Source organism: Myodes glareolus, chromosome 19, assembly GCF_982192425.1.
Source record: "Myodes glareolus chromosome 19, mMyoGla1.1, whole genome shotgun sequence".
NCBI lineage: Eukaryota > Metazoa > Chordata > Mammalia > Rodentia > Cricetidae > Myodes > Myodes glareolus.
The window spans coordinates 10,222,276-10,239,320 of NC_142044.1; the positions used below are offsets into that span (position 1 = coordinate 10,222,276).

A 17,045-nucleotide genomic window follows, 5' to 3' on the forward strand; every position below is an offset into this window, starting at 1 on the left:
TCACATGGAGCTTGATAGCTTATCAGTAAAGAAGCTATGCAATACTAACAAGACCAAAAGGGGGCCCCTTTAGTGGAGGATGGGGGTGACTTTAGCTCCTAAAAGGGTAATAAGTCTAAGCAATGATAATCATTGTATAAATATCTGTGAATACATTTTCACACACACAATTCTTCATTTCTCAATTCCCAGACTCTGGAAATCACTGGAAATGGAAGCTGTGGGAATTGTCCATTAGGTGTTGGGATGTAGCTCAGTGGTTAGCTAGGATGCACGAAGCCCTGGGTTTGATTCACAGCATTACAGCAACCAGACCTGATGGTGAATATCTGCCATCCTAACACTCAGAAAGTCGAGGCAGGAGGATCAGAAGTTTAAGGCCATACTTGCCTACGTAGCAAGTTTGAGCCTGCTTTGAACTACATGAGACACTGACTCAAATGAAAATTGTCCATTAAAAGGGAAGAATCATCAGCTATACTGATTGTAAAAAGGGAACAATATTATGCTGTATTTCATTCAGGGAGCCTGAAATTCCTCAAACTTTTGAAAGTTCTTTTTTCTTTTTTTACAAAAGAATTTTGGCTAATGAAAGTAGGCAGAATAATAGAAAATTACTTTTATGCAATTTCTAATGAAATAATTGCATGAGGCAATGAACTTAGTGAGGGAATTCACAGACAAAAGCTGAGAATTTACATGGAGAACAGACATTCCTCACATGTGATAATGTGCTGTCATTCATGCACCATCTGAAGACATGTGAGATGAAAGAGGCTGGGGAAGTAATTCAATGACAGGGCACTTGTCTGCCAAGGGCAGGGTCCCCCCCTCTACAAAGGAAGCCAAAAGAAAGGACCCCCTATGAAGTATTCCTGACACATATAAAAAAATTGTCCCTATGTCTGTTCCAACACTTCAATGCTAATGTCCGTATTCCAGTCTGCAGGCCACATCTAGTTCTGAGAGCTTGTAAAAATAAAGTGTTATTGGAAGAGAGACACCCGGCTCCTCTATATTGTATAGGATGGCTTACCAGCAACCATGTCATGGCTGCAGCATTGGCTGCCTGGCCAGAAAAGTTGAAAATATTCACTAATTCGCTTTGTACAAAATTTGATACAAGGAAGTAAACAGATACCTTTGAAACAATTAGGGATATTTTAGTGTTCTGTACCATTATATTAATTCTGTGAGTGATTCAAATAATTCTGTGACTACATCAGAAATGCTTGCATTCTTCTATAAATGAATGGTGTTGAGGTGTGTAAAGAGACATGGACCGACATGATGTCTAGAGACTTGCTTTAAAACGTGTAACAGGGAACAGATACAATGGATTAAAAACCAAGTTTTAACCCAGATAAAATTGTCAATAAGCATAAAATACTGTACTAGTCTGATATTTTAAGGATGCTTTAAAAGTTCTGAAATATTTAATTTCTTGCTTATTTTTATTTTGGGGTAGACTTAGTCTCATTAGTCCTGGCTGGATAGAAACTTCTCATGTAGAGCAGTCTAGCCTTGAACTCACCGAGATCAATCTGCCTCTGACTCCTTAGTGCTGGGATTAAAGACATGTGCCACTATGCCTAGTTATTTAAATTTTAATTTAATTAGGAGTCTATTCAAAGTAGATAAAAATGTGGATTTTTAAAAACCTCTTCCATTTTATAGGGTTTTAAAGCTTCCATTTTTCTCACTATTATTAAAGTTGCTTACATCTTACAGATATATTTTTAACCCAGTCTTACTAACATTTAGAATATGTGTCTAATAGAATTACCGTTTCCATGAACTTTGAGATAATTTATAATTCTCTACTTAGTATCTCACTTAATTCCTGACAGTAATATTCATTTGCTTATAATTTCTCAAGTTAATAATTACACATGATGCTTTGATGTGTAATTTGCAGGCTTTTTGTTACTAAAGCTTCATATCTTTCATATATTTGTTTGTGATCCTTCTTTATGTATCTGATTACTTCTTCGTACCTTTTTTACTTGAATATTCAGATGTTCTTAAAGTTTACACATGTTATATTACATGGTATTAACAGACTATTTTGACTTTTACCTTCCTAATGTTTGGAATATTCAAATATTTCCTACTTTTTCAAATCTCTACATATGTTCATTTGTGCTTTCTTTCAACAATTTTTATACATGCTTAGAATATCTTTTTATACTTAAGATCAACTAAATAAAGAGCCAAACTATTTCCTAGATACCGGTAGCTTCACTTTTCATTTTTATTATCTCTATCTGGAAATCATTATGAAGTTCAGTGTCAACATTAGATAGTAACTATTACTTTTTTAAATTTTTAGGAAATCAGTCACGCTAATATGTTTCCAGTGCTTCTACATAGAAATTTGAAAGCAATGGATATTTTGATCAGTTAATTTATACATCTTAAATCTTAACATCACCAAAATGTTTACAGGTGTGTATGGATTTGTTTTGTGAACTTTCCTGATATTTAACAGGTTTGTCTAACAACTAGTATCATCAAGTAGATTTGGTAGTAGGCCAAGGCCTACTTCAATGCCCTCTCACCAGCTACATAGAATTGTTAGACCATTTACAGCTTTCAGAGCTGAGCGTGGTAGCACAGGCCTTCAATTCCAGCAATCGAGAGGCAGAGGCAAGTGGATCTCTAAGTTGAAGGCCAGAATGGTCTACAGTAAGTTTCAGGACACCCAGGGCTACACAGGGAAATCCTGTCTGGAGAATTCTAGGAGACACATTTAAATTCAAATCAGTCAGAAGAAAACGGTGGTTTTGTACCCTGATATCCTGAGACATTCAGTTACACTTGGTTGCCACTCCATGTTCAGTTATATAAGTTCTGTGATTCTAATAGTGTCTTAGAGATGGAGGACCTAGGGCTCTGAGAAGAATTCTCTGCTTACAGAGACTAAACAGTTGACTCAGAGCTGTATGAAAAACATGTATCTTTAAAAAAAAAATCACCATTTTTTTTCTTTTCACTTTTTTGTACTTGAGCCTGTTCTGAGAGGAGCACCAACAGTTCTCAGAATGCTCAAATTAAAAACAGACAAAGCAATCTGTCAGAAAGCAGTCATCTCATAATAAGCAGACCACAAAAATTTGAGGCAAGAAATGCTTCCATGTTTCTGTGGAGGCAGTGTTCCTGCCCCCCCACAGGGAGCCGTCTGCACAGAGAGCACACTGCTGCAGTCAGTGTTGTAGTAGAAAACTCTGGTCTTTTATTTATTCACTGACCGTGAGCCACAATCTTTTCACAGTAAGAACTCACAAGTGTAGAAGACTCTACCCTGATTTTGTTTCAGAATCACACAACGTATACTTATCATCTTGTGTCCAGTGTTGGGGTATAACAAGCTCATCAATCTATCCTCTGATAACAATTACTGATTTCCTAGTGGGTGGCAGGTATTCTGTATAGATGCCACGGCACACACAGGGTCTCCCCAGGGAGTTAGCATTGCAGCAATGAGGGCAGACAGCAGATAAACAAGTAGAAAAAATATGTAAAGAGGACACTTAGGAGTGCAATGTGCATTAATGAAGCTCACTGGATGGCATTCCATAGATAAACAGTAGGAGGGGCCTCGTTAGATAGCTTAGGGTGGAGAGAAAGGAGAGAGAGGGAGGGAGGGGGAAGAGAGGGACAGAGGGAGGGAGAGAAAGAGAGAGAGAGAGAGAGAGAGAGGGAGGGAGAGAGAATATAGATAGGTAAACTAATTCCAGGCAAAGGCAAAGGAAAGAAGAGTGTTAAAAAACAACCTTCTGAGATAATAAAGGATAAAGGCTACAGCAAGGAAAGTGACAGGTGGATTATGGGGGACAATGGCTAATACTGAGGTTGAAAGAAGGCTGAAGCCCAAGCACGTGTAAGGCTGTGGAATCATTAAGCTTGTCTCAAGTTTCTCAGCACACTAAGCATGAAACGACACAGATCTAGTATAGTAGTTTGTGCTGATAGAGAGCTGCTCAGTTTGCGCTAATACATCTAGATGGTAAGGACTAAGTTCTGCTTTAAGCACTTAATCCAGATCTTTACCAACTTAATCCAATGTCCCCCTCAGAGAGTCACTACTGCCAGCATGACTTCCCGGGCACATACAAGACCTGCACCTTCCTAAGCTTTTCATTAATGAGTGGGTAAAGCCATGGTCTGAATCCAGATTGGCAAGACCTAATCTCCTTCATCACAGTGCTTCGTTCCTGTTTTAGGAACGAAAGGTCAGAGGCAAATAAATCCACCTAAAGACCACTACTACAGTACAAATGAGGAGCAACAGTGGCTGCTTGGGTTTGTCAGAGTAAAAATTGAGAAAAGGAGACATATTTAAGATAGACTTGGAAACATAATTAAAACCATTTCTTTATAGCAAGGAAAAATGGGAAAAGAACAAGGTCATATTCTGAATTTTTTCCCCTTGAAGTAGCAATATGGTGGCTCATTCTAGGACAAAGAAAAATGAGTTCATGAGTATATCAGTAGTGAAATAAAATACTCTGACTTTTCTATGGTAAAATCAAGGGACAGATTAAACACAGCATTGTAATGTGGAACAAACACTTGGGTGATTGAGCCTTAATCTCAAGGACAGGCTGAATATCATCACAGAGAACAGGATTAGAAAGACACAGATGAGATAAAACCCTTGGGGTAAGTCAGGAAGAGAGAACGGGGTCGCTAAGGAACGGCCTGACAGGCAGGAGGTCCATGCGGGAGGGAGGCAGGAGTATGAGCGCTGAGAAGAAAGAGCATCACTGAGAAGCAAGGGAAAGATGGCAGACAAGGGAATCTAAGGCTTGCTAACATGGCCGCTCACACGCTAGGAAAGGGTAAATTGTTGAGGCAAGAGTTCTGGTGGCATATTGCAGTGAGGGAGAGCAGAGGAATTGTGTGGTGGGGCTAGGGGATTTTTGTTTTCCCTCAGTGCTGTGGATCTTTGTGAGTGTCGATGGGTATGGCTTGTCTAAGGACCCAGATGAACACTTCACCCTCAGCCATGTAACCTGCGTCTCCCAGAACAAGTGGACATTGGGGTAGTTATTTAGTGGACACGTCCCTTGTTTCTTGGAGACAAAAATAATCATCTCACATGTGAACATTCCCAGGATTTCTGAGCTAGTTTGGAGCCCTGGGTTCTCCCTTAAAAGTCCCTGGGTGAAGCACTGGGCAGGATAGTGGACGATTCAGGAGAAAGTCTGCTCATTTTCTCAGCTGGACGACCAGGGGCATTGTACAAAACAGGGTCTGTGACTTGGTTTCCTCCCTAGACTCGGGTTGTTTGACTTGTCCCTGGAAAAAGAACATAGAATGAAAATATCATAACAACACCTTTAGTATAGCATGAGGAACACATTCAAGTGATGTTCTGGGGGAGAAGAGGCTGAAACTAGCAAGCTGGGGAGGTCGGTGGACTTGGAAGGGGGATTTTGAATCCAGCTGTGATGAAAGCTCTAGGCCAGTGGTTCTCAACCTTCCTAATGCTGTGACCCTTTAATACTGTTCCTCATGTTGTGGTGACCCCAACCCTAAAACAATTTTTGTTGCTACTTCATAACTGTAATTTAGCTGCTGTTATGAATTGTCAAGTAGAGATCTGTGCTTTCCAATGGTCTTAGGTGACCCCTGTGAAAAGGCCCTTTGACTCCCACAGGGGTCATGACCCACAGACTGGGAACTGCTGGGTTAGGCAGGAACAGATCTTTCCGAGCTTCCTTCTCTTCAGCAACGTGAATTTAATTACAGTTTCTAGACTGTAATTAAAAAAAAATTTAAAAAGCTCATGACTTTTCAAGGCTCAAATTTTTTTTTGTTTTCTTTACATTTATTTTTTTTAAATAAGAATAAATGGAAGTGTGTAAAAAGAAGGAAAGCCCGGGTGAATGGAAGGGAAGAGAGATATAGACCAGGGATGAGAGAGAGACCAGGAAGCCAGTTCTCAAGTCTCCAGAACTCATTATTAAAAAAACTTGAGCCCTCACTAGAGTGGCGTGGATCATAGGAAACTGTCCTGTAGCAATGCTATTCCCCTTCCTTCTAGTTCTTCTCATCCCAAAGATCTAAAGAAAACAGTGGGCAAAATAAAACAAGGCCTAAAACAGAAGAAAAGGAAAATTTGAAATGCCTGTTGTATAGGCCATTATTTGCAATATTTGTGACTTGTTTTTGGAAACGAAGAATTGTTTCAGATAGTATTTTTTTTATTAAAGATCTGTTTTTATTTTATTTTTAATTCTGTGTATATGTGTGTGCCGGCAGGTGGGTATGTGCATATGTAGGTGTTTGCAGAAGCCAGAGGTGTGCATGCCCCAGAGCTGGAGTTACAGCTGGTCACATGGTCATATGAGTCACATGATATGGGTGCCTGGAATCCAACACAGGGCATCTGCAACAGCAGCAAAAGCTCCTAACTGATGATCCATCTTTCTAGCCCTAATGTATGCTTATATTGGTTGGTGATAGAGATGGAGGCTAAAAGTTGAACCTTGCTCATGTTAAACAAATGAACTTCACAACCAGCTACCTTAAAAAAAATAGGAGGAAAGGGAAAGAAGAAGCATGCTCCTTAGTAGTCTAATTCCTGTGGCAGTTCTAAAGTCAAACTCAGAATTCTGAATGTCAGCGTCAGAGACGAAATGTGCATCTACAGAAGAATGGTTTAGATAAAGATGCTCCTTAGCAGACTATTCTGTCATCACCCGGCGGCATGAATGAAAGAGATATTTGCGTGCTGACAAGCAATGGCAGGTGTGGGTACTGGCCACAGCGCACCTGCTGGGCCCTGCTCCAGTTTATCCATTAGAACAGCTCCTTTCCTATAACATGAGTTCTCCACATATGTACCCAGCGAATAAGCACAGTCTGGTATGAAGCCATCCAAAGCCAATTTTAGAAATGAAACCATATCTACTCTGAAAGATGCCCTTCCATGCTTCACATGGAACATGTTTGTCAGTTTTCAATTAAATTATAACACACATTTTCACCAAACTTATACTCTCTCACCCCTCAAAAAATACCACAGATTACATAGAAGGAAAGCTTAGGATCCACAGGGCCTCTGAGAGTTGGGCTAGTGTTTCATGGGAACCCCCACTCCCACCCCAACAGGCAACCACACAGTAAACAGAAGGAGATGACATCGGTTATTGAAGAGGAAGAACCCAGAGAAGCTCACAGGAGCATGCTAACGGGAGGGAGGTGAGCTTGGCTGGGGTGGGGTGAGTACACCATGGGCTTCAGAACAAGTTTAGGCACACACTGCCAAGTGGTCTGAGTTCCTTGCATAGAAACAAGTCACCAGCCTCCCCTAGGGTTCACAGCAACCACCTCACAGAGACTTCCAGGCAAGGATGCTGATCTCCCAGTGCTCAAGAATACCTAGTCAGAGGCTCTTTCCTCATGCAAACAGAACCTGAGCTGTGCCTTCAAAGCAGGAGGCAGGCTAGTGTAAAAGGAGCGGCGGGCTGTGTCCCACCACCTGGCTCCCGGCTAGCTTTATCTGAAATAATTACACGGAAACTATATTCTTTTTTTTTTTTTTGGATTTTTTTTTGAGACAGGGTTTCTCTGTAGTTTTTAGTGCCTGTCCTGGAACTAGCTCTTGTAGACCAGGCTGGCCTCGAACTCACAGAGATCCGCCTGCCTCTGCCTCCCAAGTGCTGGGATTAAAGGCGTGCGCCACTTTTTAACTGTATTCTTTTAAACACTGCTTGGCCCATTAGTTTCAGCCTCTTATTGGCTAACTCTCACATCTTGATTAACCCATTTCTAATAATCTGTGTAGCACCACGAGGTGGTGGCTTACCGGGAGGATTCTAACCTGCGGCTGTCTCGAAGAGGAGAGTCATGGCGACTGCCTCACTTCCCTTCTTCCCAGCGTTCTGTTCTGTCTACTCCACCCCACCTATGTTCTGACCTATCAGGCCAAGCAGTTTCTTTATTAATTAGCCAATGGAAGCAACAGAAATACATAAGACTCTCCTACATCATTTCCCCTTTTTCTGTTTAAACAAAAAAGAAAGGCTTTCATTTTAACATAGTAAAATTACATATAGCAAAACAGTTATAAAGCAAGAATTACAGTCACAATATTTATATCTATTTTATCTTTTATCATAACTAAGGAAAACTATAACTATCTATTTATTTTTCAACTCCATCAAAGACTCCAGAAGGATACAATATTACCTAAGTAAACAAGAAATAAGCAACTTCCAAACTCCAGAAATGACAGAGACATCTCACTGCCTGTACAGTCACCCAAAGTTCTTTTGTACCGTTGGGGCATCCATATTCAGCCCACAGGCCCATAGTTTCCAGCAGACTTTTCCATGAAGCAGGAACATTCAAAGACAGTTCAGTCACTTTTTTCTGTGTCCTGCAGAATGTCTCGCAGACTCTTTCATGAATCAGGAACCCCAAAAGACCATGTCACCTTTAGGTAAGCTCATCAGTCCTCTCTCTACAGGTTCTCTGTGTCCAGTTTATGCATCAGTCCAGGCAAGAGCAGTTTCTTGCCCAAATGGCTATCAAGCTCCATACGGAGCCTCTACAATGCCCATCTTCCTCTTGAAGTAGATTGGTGCTGCCAGGAGCAGATGTGTCTCATTGTCATGAAAACCCTAGTTATTAAAACATTAAATGCCATATTCTGTAGTCTTTGAAAGATATGAAGAATGCCTATCTAACTGAAATATATCTCTATATATCTAGAAAATCTAACATGACTACAAGCTTGACTATTATTGATGATTATTCATTAACAACCTATATCAGGCTAGTAGATCGGCAGGGAGGGTGTGGGCAGCTACTTTGCCCCCAGATCAGGAAAGTCACCCTAGACAGAAATGCACCAAGCAGTTTTGTCTCCTTGAACCTCCCTGTGTCTCCAATTGGTCAGCTGGGAGATAAAACTTCCTGAGATTAAAACCACCTAAGTGTGACGTAGGGCAGGGGCTAATGTCAAGTCAGCCTGGGAGATACAGTGCTGAACATCTTCTAGCTTGTAGTCTGCACTGCTGGGTTTGCTCAGGGCTGTGTGACTGAGAAGGAGAGCAGTCAGTACTCTTTCCTTGATATACTGGGCACTTTAAAGACTTGGAACTTGACCATACATTGGCTTCCAGGTCTCATGCCACTCTCTGCTTCTCAAACTCTTACCACGCATCAAACCTTTCCGTGCCAACTTTTGAGGGAAGCATTTTAAGAACTTCTCTGTCTATCAGCTACCTACAGCACTGTGAGGGTAACTTCTCTATGGAACTTTTTTGTTGTTTTGTTTTGTTTTGTTTTGAGAAAGTGTTTCTCTGGTTATTAGCCCTGGCTGTCCTGGAACTCATTTTGTAGTACAGGCCTCTCTTGAACTCACAAAGATCCACCACTACCACCACCTGGCAGGCTTAATTCTTTGGATGTTTGGAGACACTGGAATTCCAAATACAGGAATGTTGCCTTAAGTTGACAAAAGCATTAATGTGGCTACTGGGTTTTGCTTTGAGAATGACTATCATTGGGTCCCTTCCTCAATAAACCTTCTTAAATTGGTGATATTTTCCCCTTGTTGTCTATTCATGAATACAGGGTGCTAGGGAGTCCTGCAATATGAACAAAGAAGTGCAATTCTGGCAAATAGCCAAGGCTCTGAATTACACTCAGCACCGTTCTACTCTGGTCTCAAAATATTTTTCTCAAAATGCGTGGGTCCAGGAGTATGTTATGTCTTGAATTTTGTCTGGAAGTTGGAATATGTGCATAAACAATAGCAAAGGATGTGGGTTAGGAACAGCTCTAGCAATATACCCATACTCAGCTTCATATAAACCACCATCTTTAGAATCTCTCCCTTCTTTATTATCTAAAACCTTTATCAAGTATTTGTTGCCTGCTAATGACTCAATATTTATTACTAATATGTCATTTGCTCCCATGCCAGTTAAGCTTTGGAGAAACTATCTAACTTCCTCTATCTGCCAGTTTTCTCTCAGGACCCAGGTTCCAGCCTCCTGTGATTTGGCTTGGGCTTCCCAACAGTTTTCTGCAATGCTTTGTCTGTGATCATTAATATCTACTGCTGGATAACTATGACATCACCGATATCTACTCCTGGATAATCATCTAATGCAGTTTTTTCAAACCTTATTTTTAATTATTTGTGCATATGTTAACTTATGTGTGTGTGGATGTACAAGAGGGTGTTGGGTTCCCTGGAGCTAGAGTTACAGGCATTTTGACCTGCCTGATGTGGGCTCTAGAAGCTGAACCGGGTTCTCTGCAAGAGCTGTACTTGTTCTTGACCAGTGAGTCACCGCTCTAGCCACAGCCCACCTTTTTGTAATCTAGTGGTGACACCTGAACCTCGGTTGTTTTCCTCTGGAGACTCATCTCCTACCTGTGGATTCAAACACCATTGCTTAGGATTCTTTCCTTGTCTCTGAATGTCCAGCCTTGGGGGTGGTGTTGGTGTCTTGGTTTCCCTTTCTGCCTGTTTCCCTGATGGTGTTCTAAATTAGAGCCCTCCTCTGAACTTTCTTTTCCATGCACCATCCATGAGCTTCAGCCATTGCCATCTTTAAATTGTGTTAAAGGCATCTGCTTTGTTCTTAAATGCAATAATGTCTAAACCGAACAATTGAGTTGACTTCTTCCTTTTTCCCAGTCCTACAATTCCATTATATTCATTTAGTAGCAATCAAGATAAGACCTCTCCTTTCCCTTCCACATGAAGCTGGTACCCAAGACCTACTTATTGTGGTTGCAAAGCTCACAGCTATCATTTGATTCATCACCGCTTGCACTGCACAGTGGCTATAGAGCCAGGCAAGCCCTTTACCATTATCCCATGCCTGCTACATCCACTTTCTACCACCACAGAAACAGAGACAACTTGATAAATTAGAAAACTGGCTGCAATTTCTCCCTGCTGAAAACCCCTCAGTGGTTTTTCAAGCTATCTGAGAACTCCAAAACAGCAGCCCATGAGCTATGGCTGGGTATCGACACATGTTGTTTGGCCCACAGAGTTAACTACAAAGTTGTATTGTTAAGATTCTGAATGACTGTAGAAGCGATACAATACTTCTAGTTTTAAAGTCCCCTCCAGTGTCTTTCATCGGTCTATGTCGTTGATCTGATTTCTGTATGGATACTTAATCTCACACTTCAAGTGTCTTACATGGAATATATGCCCTTCCCAGTCTAGTCAATGCTTCTTCTGTCTATCTCATCTCAGGCTTTTTGTCAAGTCTACTGATGTCAAAGTTTCTGTTTTTTCAGCACACCGTGCTAACAAGTGTTACTTCTTTGAGAACTTGGGCTTAGGAAATATGAGAGGCCAGTGTTGACAGCAAGTGGAGGAACAATCTCACATTACATAGGGGTGTGTATGGATATGAGAAAAAGGGACAGGGACGTTAAGTGAGCCAGTCAACAATATGGGGATCATATCTCAAGGTTTGTTATCCTATTGTTTAGGCAATAAAATGAAGCGCCTTTCTTATCCCAATGGTTCATTCATTCTTGTAGCTGTAGCACCCTCCTCATCCTCAGCAAGCATCTAATAAATGCTTACTGGACAAATAAGTGTTGCCAGGAACTTGTAACATGATGGGTTTCCCAATACACCTAAGCATCCATTTCTCTTCCTTTCCTTCCTTAATTGTAACCATTGAGTGTTCGGGTTTCATTCTAGGTGTGCCCTGCATGCTCACTGGCCATCGGCTCCATGCCATTGTCATCTCAGACAAAGAAAGCGAGAGAATAAGAAGTGTAGGTACAGGTGGCAAATCCAGAGAGCGGATCGCATAGGAAAATAAAGGAAGAAAATCCTTTCTCCCATCTTTATTTTTCTACAATTTGGGCACAAGTTCAACCCCATTATATAAATATAAGTATTACTATTGCTAAAACTAAGTATGCAAGATGTTTGTCTATACAAGTAGAAACTGTGATTTTGGGGGATATTGAAGCATTTCTTTTGCCCCATAGCCAGTGGTCACCAGTTCCACCATCTTCCATAGTTGTGCAGTTTATAGTGAGATTTTGGGCATCACCCTGATCCCTGCTACCTGCATACACTCACATGTCACAGAACACAAGCTTGTGAGCCTAAGACGTCAGCATGCATAAGAACTATCAAGTAAGCCTGTAAAATGTAGACTCACACACTCTTGAATACCAGGATGACAGCCTTAGAAAGGAGCCCAAATGTCCACATTTCAGACAAGGAAAGTTATTCTAAAGCAGACAAGCAGCATCTTGAGATGCTGTCATAAGAGCTTTAGAACGTGCAGGTTCCTCAGGCTGGGCACAATCTTCTACCCTTAGATGTGTCTCAGTTCTTTCAGGGTGATTCATCAGTCCCCACTCCCAAGTTTTTCTTTTAAATGAGTGGAAAAAGTTTGTTCTTAGCCTCCTCTGTTCATAATAACAGGAAATACTGCCTATAAGCCTAACACTCATAGCCTATTCCACTAGGTATATACTTAGGTGACTGAAGAAGCTATGTACTTGGAATATATATTTTGCCACAGTGTCTAGGCCCCCAGACTCATTCAAGTGATATTCAGGTCTTAGAGTCTTGTGCTTCAGTTCACGGCAGGTTGGCAGTCATTCAGCGATGGTATAATTTGGTATTGCAGCTTATGCCAGTGGAAACAGTACATCTCAATGCTGATATCATCACGCTCAACGGTTTGTTCTATCCAGGTGCCGACTTTCCTCAAGCCAGACAAAAGCAAAGCAGGACTATTTCTGCTTGGCAAGGCCTGGCAAATTTCTGAAGGCTTGGCCATGCCTCAACAGTGTTAAGCAGGTTATAATTTGCCTTAATTGTTCTGCCGCAAACAGTAGCAATGATTACCTCGAGGTCAGCACCAGTCCAAGATTTTACCCAAGCCGCTGTAAAAAACTCAAATTCTACAAATACCTCACTTGAGACGAGATGGCAAAGAAAGTCTGAATCGGACTCCTTGGTGTATGTTTTTCTTGACAGAACCCATAGACTGGTCCACGCCTCTCACCTCCACACGTGCATCAGAAGCATGAAGGTAATTCTGACAAATTATTGGTATCCCATAAAATAACCAGCATTCTCTATGCCTGATCTGTTCCACCTGCCATGTTTACAAGGCACCCCGTGGAGAACTAGCTTAAACCGCAGCAGTCCATCTGCCTCCAATTCTAAGGGGGTAATTATTGCCTCAACTAAGCAAGGAGGAATGCACAGCAGGCTGCTAACTATGGCAGGTGACTGATGGCTGTGCCTCACACCCACAGAAGTCACCAGCTTTCCTAATGGCAGCCAGGGTCATGATACAATGACAAACAAGTCATCAATAACCAAAACAACAACAACAGCAAGCCCAATCAAACAAAAAAAACACCATCCCCCATATCAAAACAAAACAAACAAAAAGCCCAAACCCAAACCAAAAGAGGCCATGAATTTGAGAGAGCAAAGGAGGGTATATGGGAAGGATGGTATGGAGGAAAGAAAAGGGGGAAATGATATTATATTAATCTCAAAAAATAAGAAAAGATTTGAAGAAAGAATTAAAATATATAAAAGCAGGCACCCCCCCCCCAAAAGGAGAAAAAATTAATAGAAGCCTAGATTCAATGGGCTAAATCCAAAACACAAATTGAATTGCCATTGTGGATTTTACCATTCCTTATGGGCGTGTTAGAAACAAGGAAGACAACCTGGGCAGAGGAAAGGTGATACTATGCCAAAACCATGTTCTAAATGAAACAAAACACTAGCTTGAACAGAATAGAAGTACATGAAAGCAGGTGCTTTATTCCAAGTCACAACATGAATTGTACTTCTTGTGTATTATTTACACGAAGCTAAGAATCCACAATATTTGCAGTATACAAAAAAGGCCTAGCCTATCTGTCTCCAACCGCAGCCAAAGGCAAAAACAGGCTATAGACTGTTCCAGGGGGTCTACCGTAGCTCTGGAATGATGCCTATGTAGGAGGACACTCACATGCTGATGAAATGCAAAGCAAGTTCCCATCTTCTGAGACTCTGCCCACAAGCAGCCATTCAGAGCAAAAGCTCTTTGGGGACACGCCCCAAATGATAGGTGAAAGGTCACACACAATTCCTTCCTTCCAAAATGAGATAGACACAACCTGCCCATTAGCATTTTCTTATCCACTCATTAAACACGTGAGGAAGGAAAAGAAACACTAGGTAAAGGTGAGCGGTCGCTTTGGAAATGGGGTCAGACTTTTAATTTTACTGATCAACAAAATTAGTAGAAAAACACGGTGGGCATAGAGGTAACAGAGTTCTGGTTGTTTTGTCAAAGTATAAGAACCGTCTGCTTTGAAACTTTTTATATAAATGACAGGACTGTCAGTCTATCAAAATAAGGGATATCTTTGATATTAAGTAACTTTAGCTGTATATAAACTTATTATCCTATAAATGTATTATCTTCCAAAAGTTAAATATTTTAGAACAGATAATGCTTTGCAGATAAAGCTTTTGATACTACACTTGGGGGAAAAAGGAAATGTAATTTTCAAGTTGAATCTCAGAAAGAACCTTCCTCTCTATTTTCAGTTCTAAAGTTTAGAATTTCTTTAATTTCCCACGGTCCCTTCGTAGTGCAGGATGTAAGGATTCACACAGAATAAACACTAGTGTCGCGAGGTCCATCCATGGCTGCCTGCAATAAGTGGTCTGGTTTCATCTGGACAGATAACGGCACGCTTCAACTTTTGCCAACATTTGTGTTTTGTCGTCTGATGTAACTGCTGCGCCTAGGCAGTACATAGTTCTGGCCTCAGTATTCCAGTGTCTGGAGTTGGCTCTTCCCCCTGCTGGCTGGACATGTTTTACATTCTCTACCTCACTGCCTGCAGCATTAGTGGTCCCCATAGAACCAAACCCATTTATTTTCCACCCGCCGACTGACCTCCAAAAGCATCATTAACATGCCCTCAAAGGCCTTGCTGCTGTCAATTTCAGTCAGTGCAGCCCTCAAAGGCCTTGGTGGAGCTCATCAGCGCTTCGCAGGAAAGAAACTTCAGGCAGGGAACGGCATCAGACCCAAACCTTGGGGAATTGTCAGCGCGGGAAGCTGGGGAGAATTGCTGGAAGGATGCAGGAGCGGAAGATGAGGCACAAGGCTAAGGGCTGAATGGCTGGTGTGTGGACAGCCATAATTATACGTGTCTGCCACTCAATTCTCAGCTAGTTAATGGCAGAAGGATCAATATCTGCTTTCGATTTTCATGTCCACCATTATGGTCTTCATGAGAGACAGGTCTTCGGGGAAGGAGGGATGATTCCGCAAATGGGTCTGCGGGAGACAGACTCACAACCAAACCCAGCACTGCCTTTGTTTTGTCCTTATGTTTTGTAAAACACATTAGTTCACTTCTCTGTTGTTTGACTCACTACTTATCTTCCAGCAAACACTCACCTTGAAGTTGGTCAGAGAGAGTGATAGTATGTGAAAAGGCTCTCAGAATAAGTTTGGGGTCCAGTTATACACACAAAGCTGGAAGTCATGTTCCATCCACGCTCATCAGAGTGAGCTCTGAACTCTACAGGGTGTCAGCAAACAACCATGGCTCCACCAGCTTTATGCTCACCCCATTTATCTCAGGAGGGTATCACATAGCCACCAGGGAGTTTTCTTTTAACTATATTTGTTCACTCAAATGGAAGGAAACACGTTTCTGAATATAACACTGCAATATCTTTGTTTTAGGATGAGGGAGAGGATTTGAAGCTTCACAGAGGAACACCATTTAAACAGTAGATGGCTGCATTCCTAAGCTATAACTTAGGTGCAAAGCAGGATCATTTTGTGAATGAATGCCAGGAGGCCAAAAGTGGGATGTGCAATTTCCGTGTTACACGAACTGGAATGCTGTTCCCTGCTAAGTTAGGGCACTGGTCATTGCACACAGACCCACTTCCCCTTCCTACACATGTTCCTTCGGTAAGTTTGAAAACTCTGGGCATTACAAAACATCCTTCAGCATCAGAAGACAGTCCGTGCTTCACATTTCTCCCAAATTACTAATCTTTCTTTCTTTCTTTCTTTCTTTCTTTCTTTCTTTCTTTCTTTCTTTCATTCTTTCTTTCATTCTTTCTTTCATTCTTTCTTTTCTTCCTTCCTTTCTTCTTCTTTTTTGAGACAAGGTTTCTCTGTAGCTTTGGGGCCTATCCTGGAACTAGCTCTTGTAGACCAGGCTGGCCTTGAACTCACAGAGATCCATCTGTCTCTGCCTCCGTGGTGCTGGGATTAAAGGCGTGCGCCACCACGGCCCGGCTAAATTCCTAATATTTCTTTAAAAAAAAAATCTATGTCTTGTTAAGTTACATGCTTCAGTATCACAGGGGCTGTCCTGGGAACCAGCAGCATATAAGGAACTATGAGAGGCTGGGGTCCTAATAGAATATTTTTGACTTATAAAAACAAAAAACAAAATAAAAACAACAACAACAACAACAAAAAACCAGCAACACAAAACCTCTTAAGTGCTGCAGAGATGGCCATAGTTCATGGCATTAAGCCATCAGAAATGAAGGTGCTCCGTAAGCCAGACTCTGTACTAGGGATGCACTTAGGTCTCACTGGGCCTCACGGCAGCTCTATCCATAATATAAATTACCCAAGTCTAAAACACTATAAAACGTACAGCTCTTTGAGTACTGACATAAGGCCAGCAGTCAGTCATGAGTAGAAACAAGCATGCCCAAGTTCATGGGACAGATTATATAGAGAAGATAGGCACATTAACAAATATCTGGGCTATCTGATTGAGGTACATGTGAAATATTAATAAATTTGCATTTAGATGTTGCTCCTATCCCTGTAATCGCTCCTCTTCTCTCTCTCTCTCTCTCTCTCTCTCTCTCTCTCTCTCTCTCTCTCTCTGCAAACACTCTAAAACAGCCAACATTTCTGATAAGGAATCCTCAACCAATACTTATTGTCCCACGTTACTGCCGTAACAACTAAGGTTTGCCAAGCAAAAGCAACTTAATCAGATCACACAGCGTC

At 41.4% G+C, this 17,045-nt stretch overlaps 1 protein-coding gene across 5 annotated transcripts in view; it reads right to left on the reverse strand.

Moving 5' to 3' along the window:
• Positions 1 to 17,045, reverse strand: part of Sybu (syntabulin) — a 104,045-nt gene that overhangs the window by 49,306 nt on the left and 37,694 nt on the right. The gene's annotated exons all lie outside the window — the stretch shown is intronic.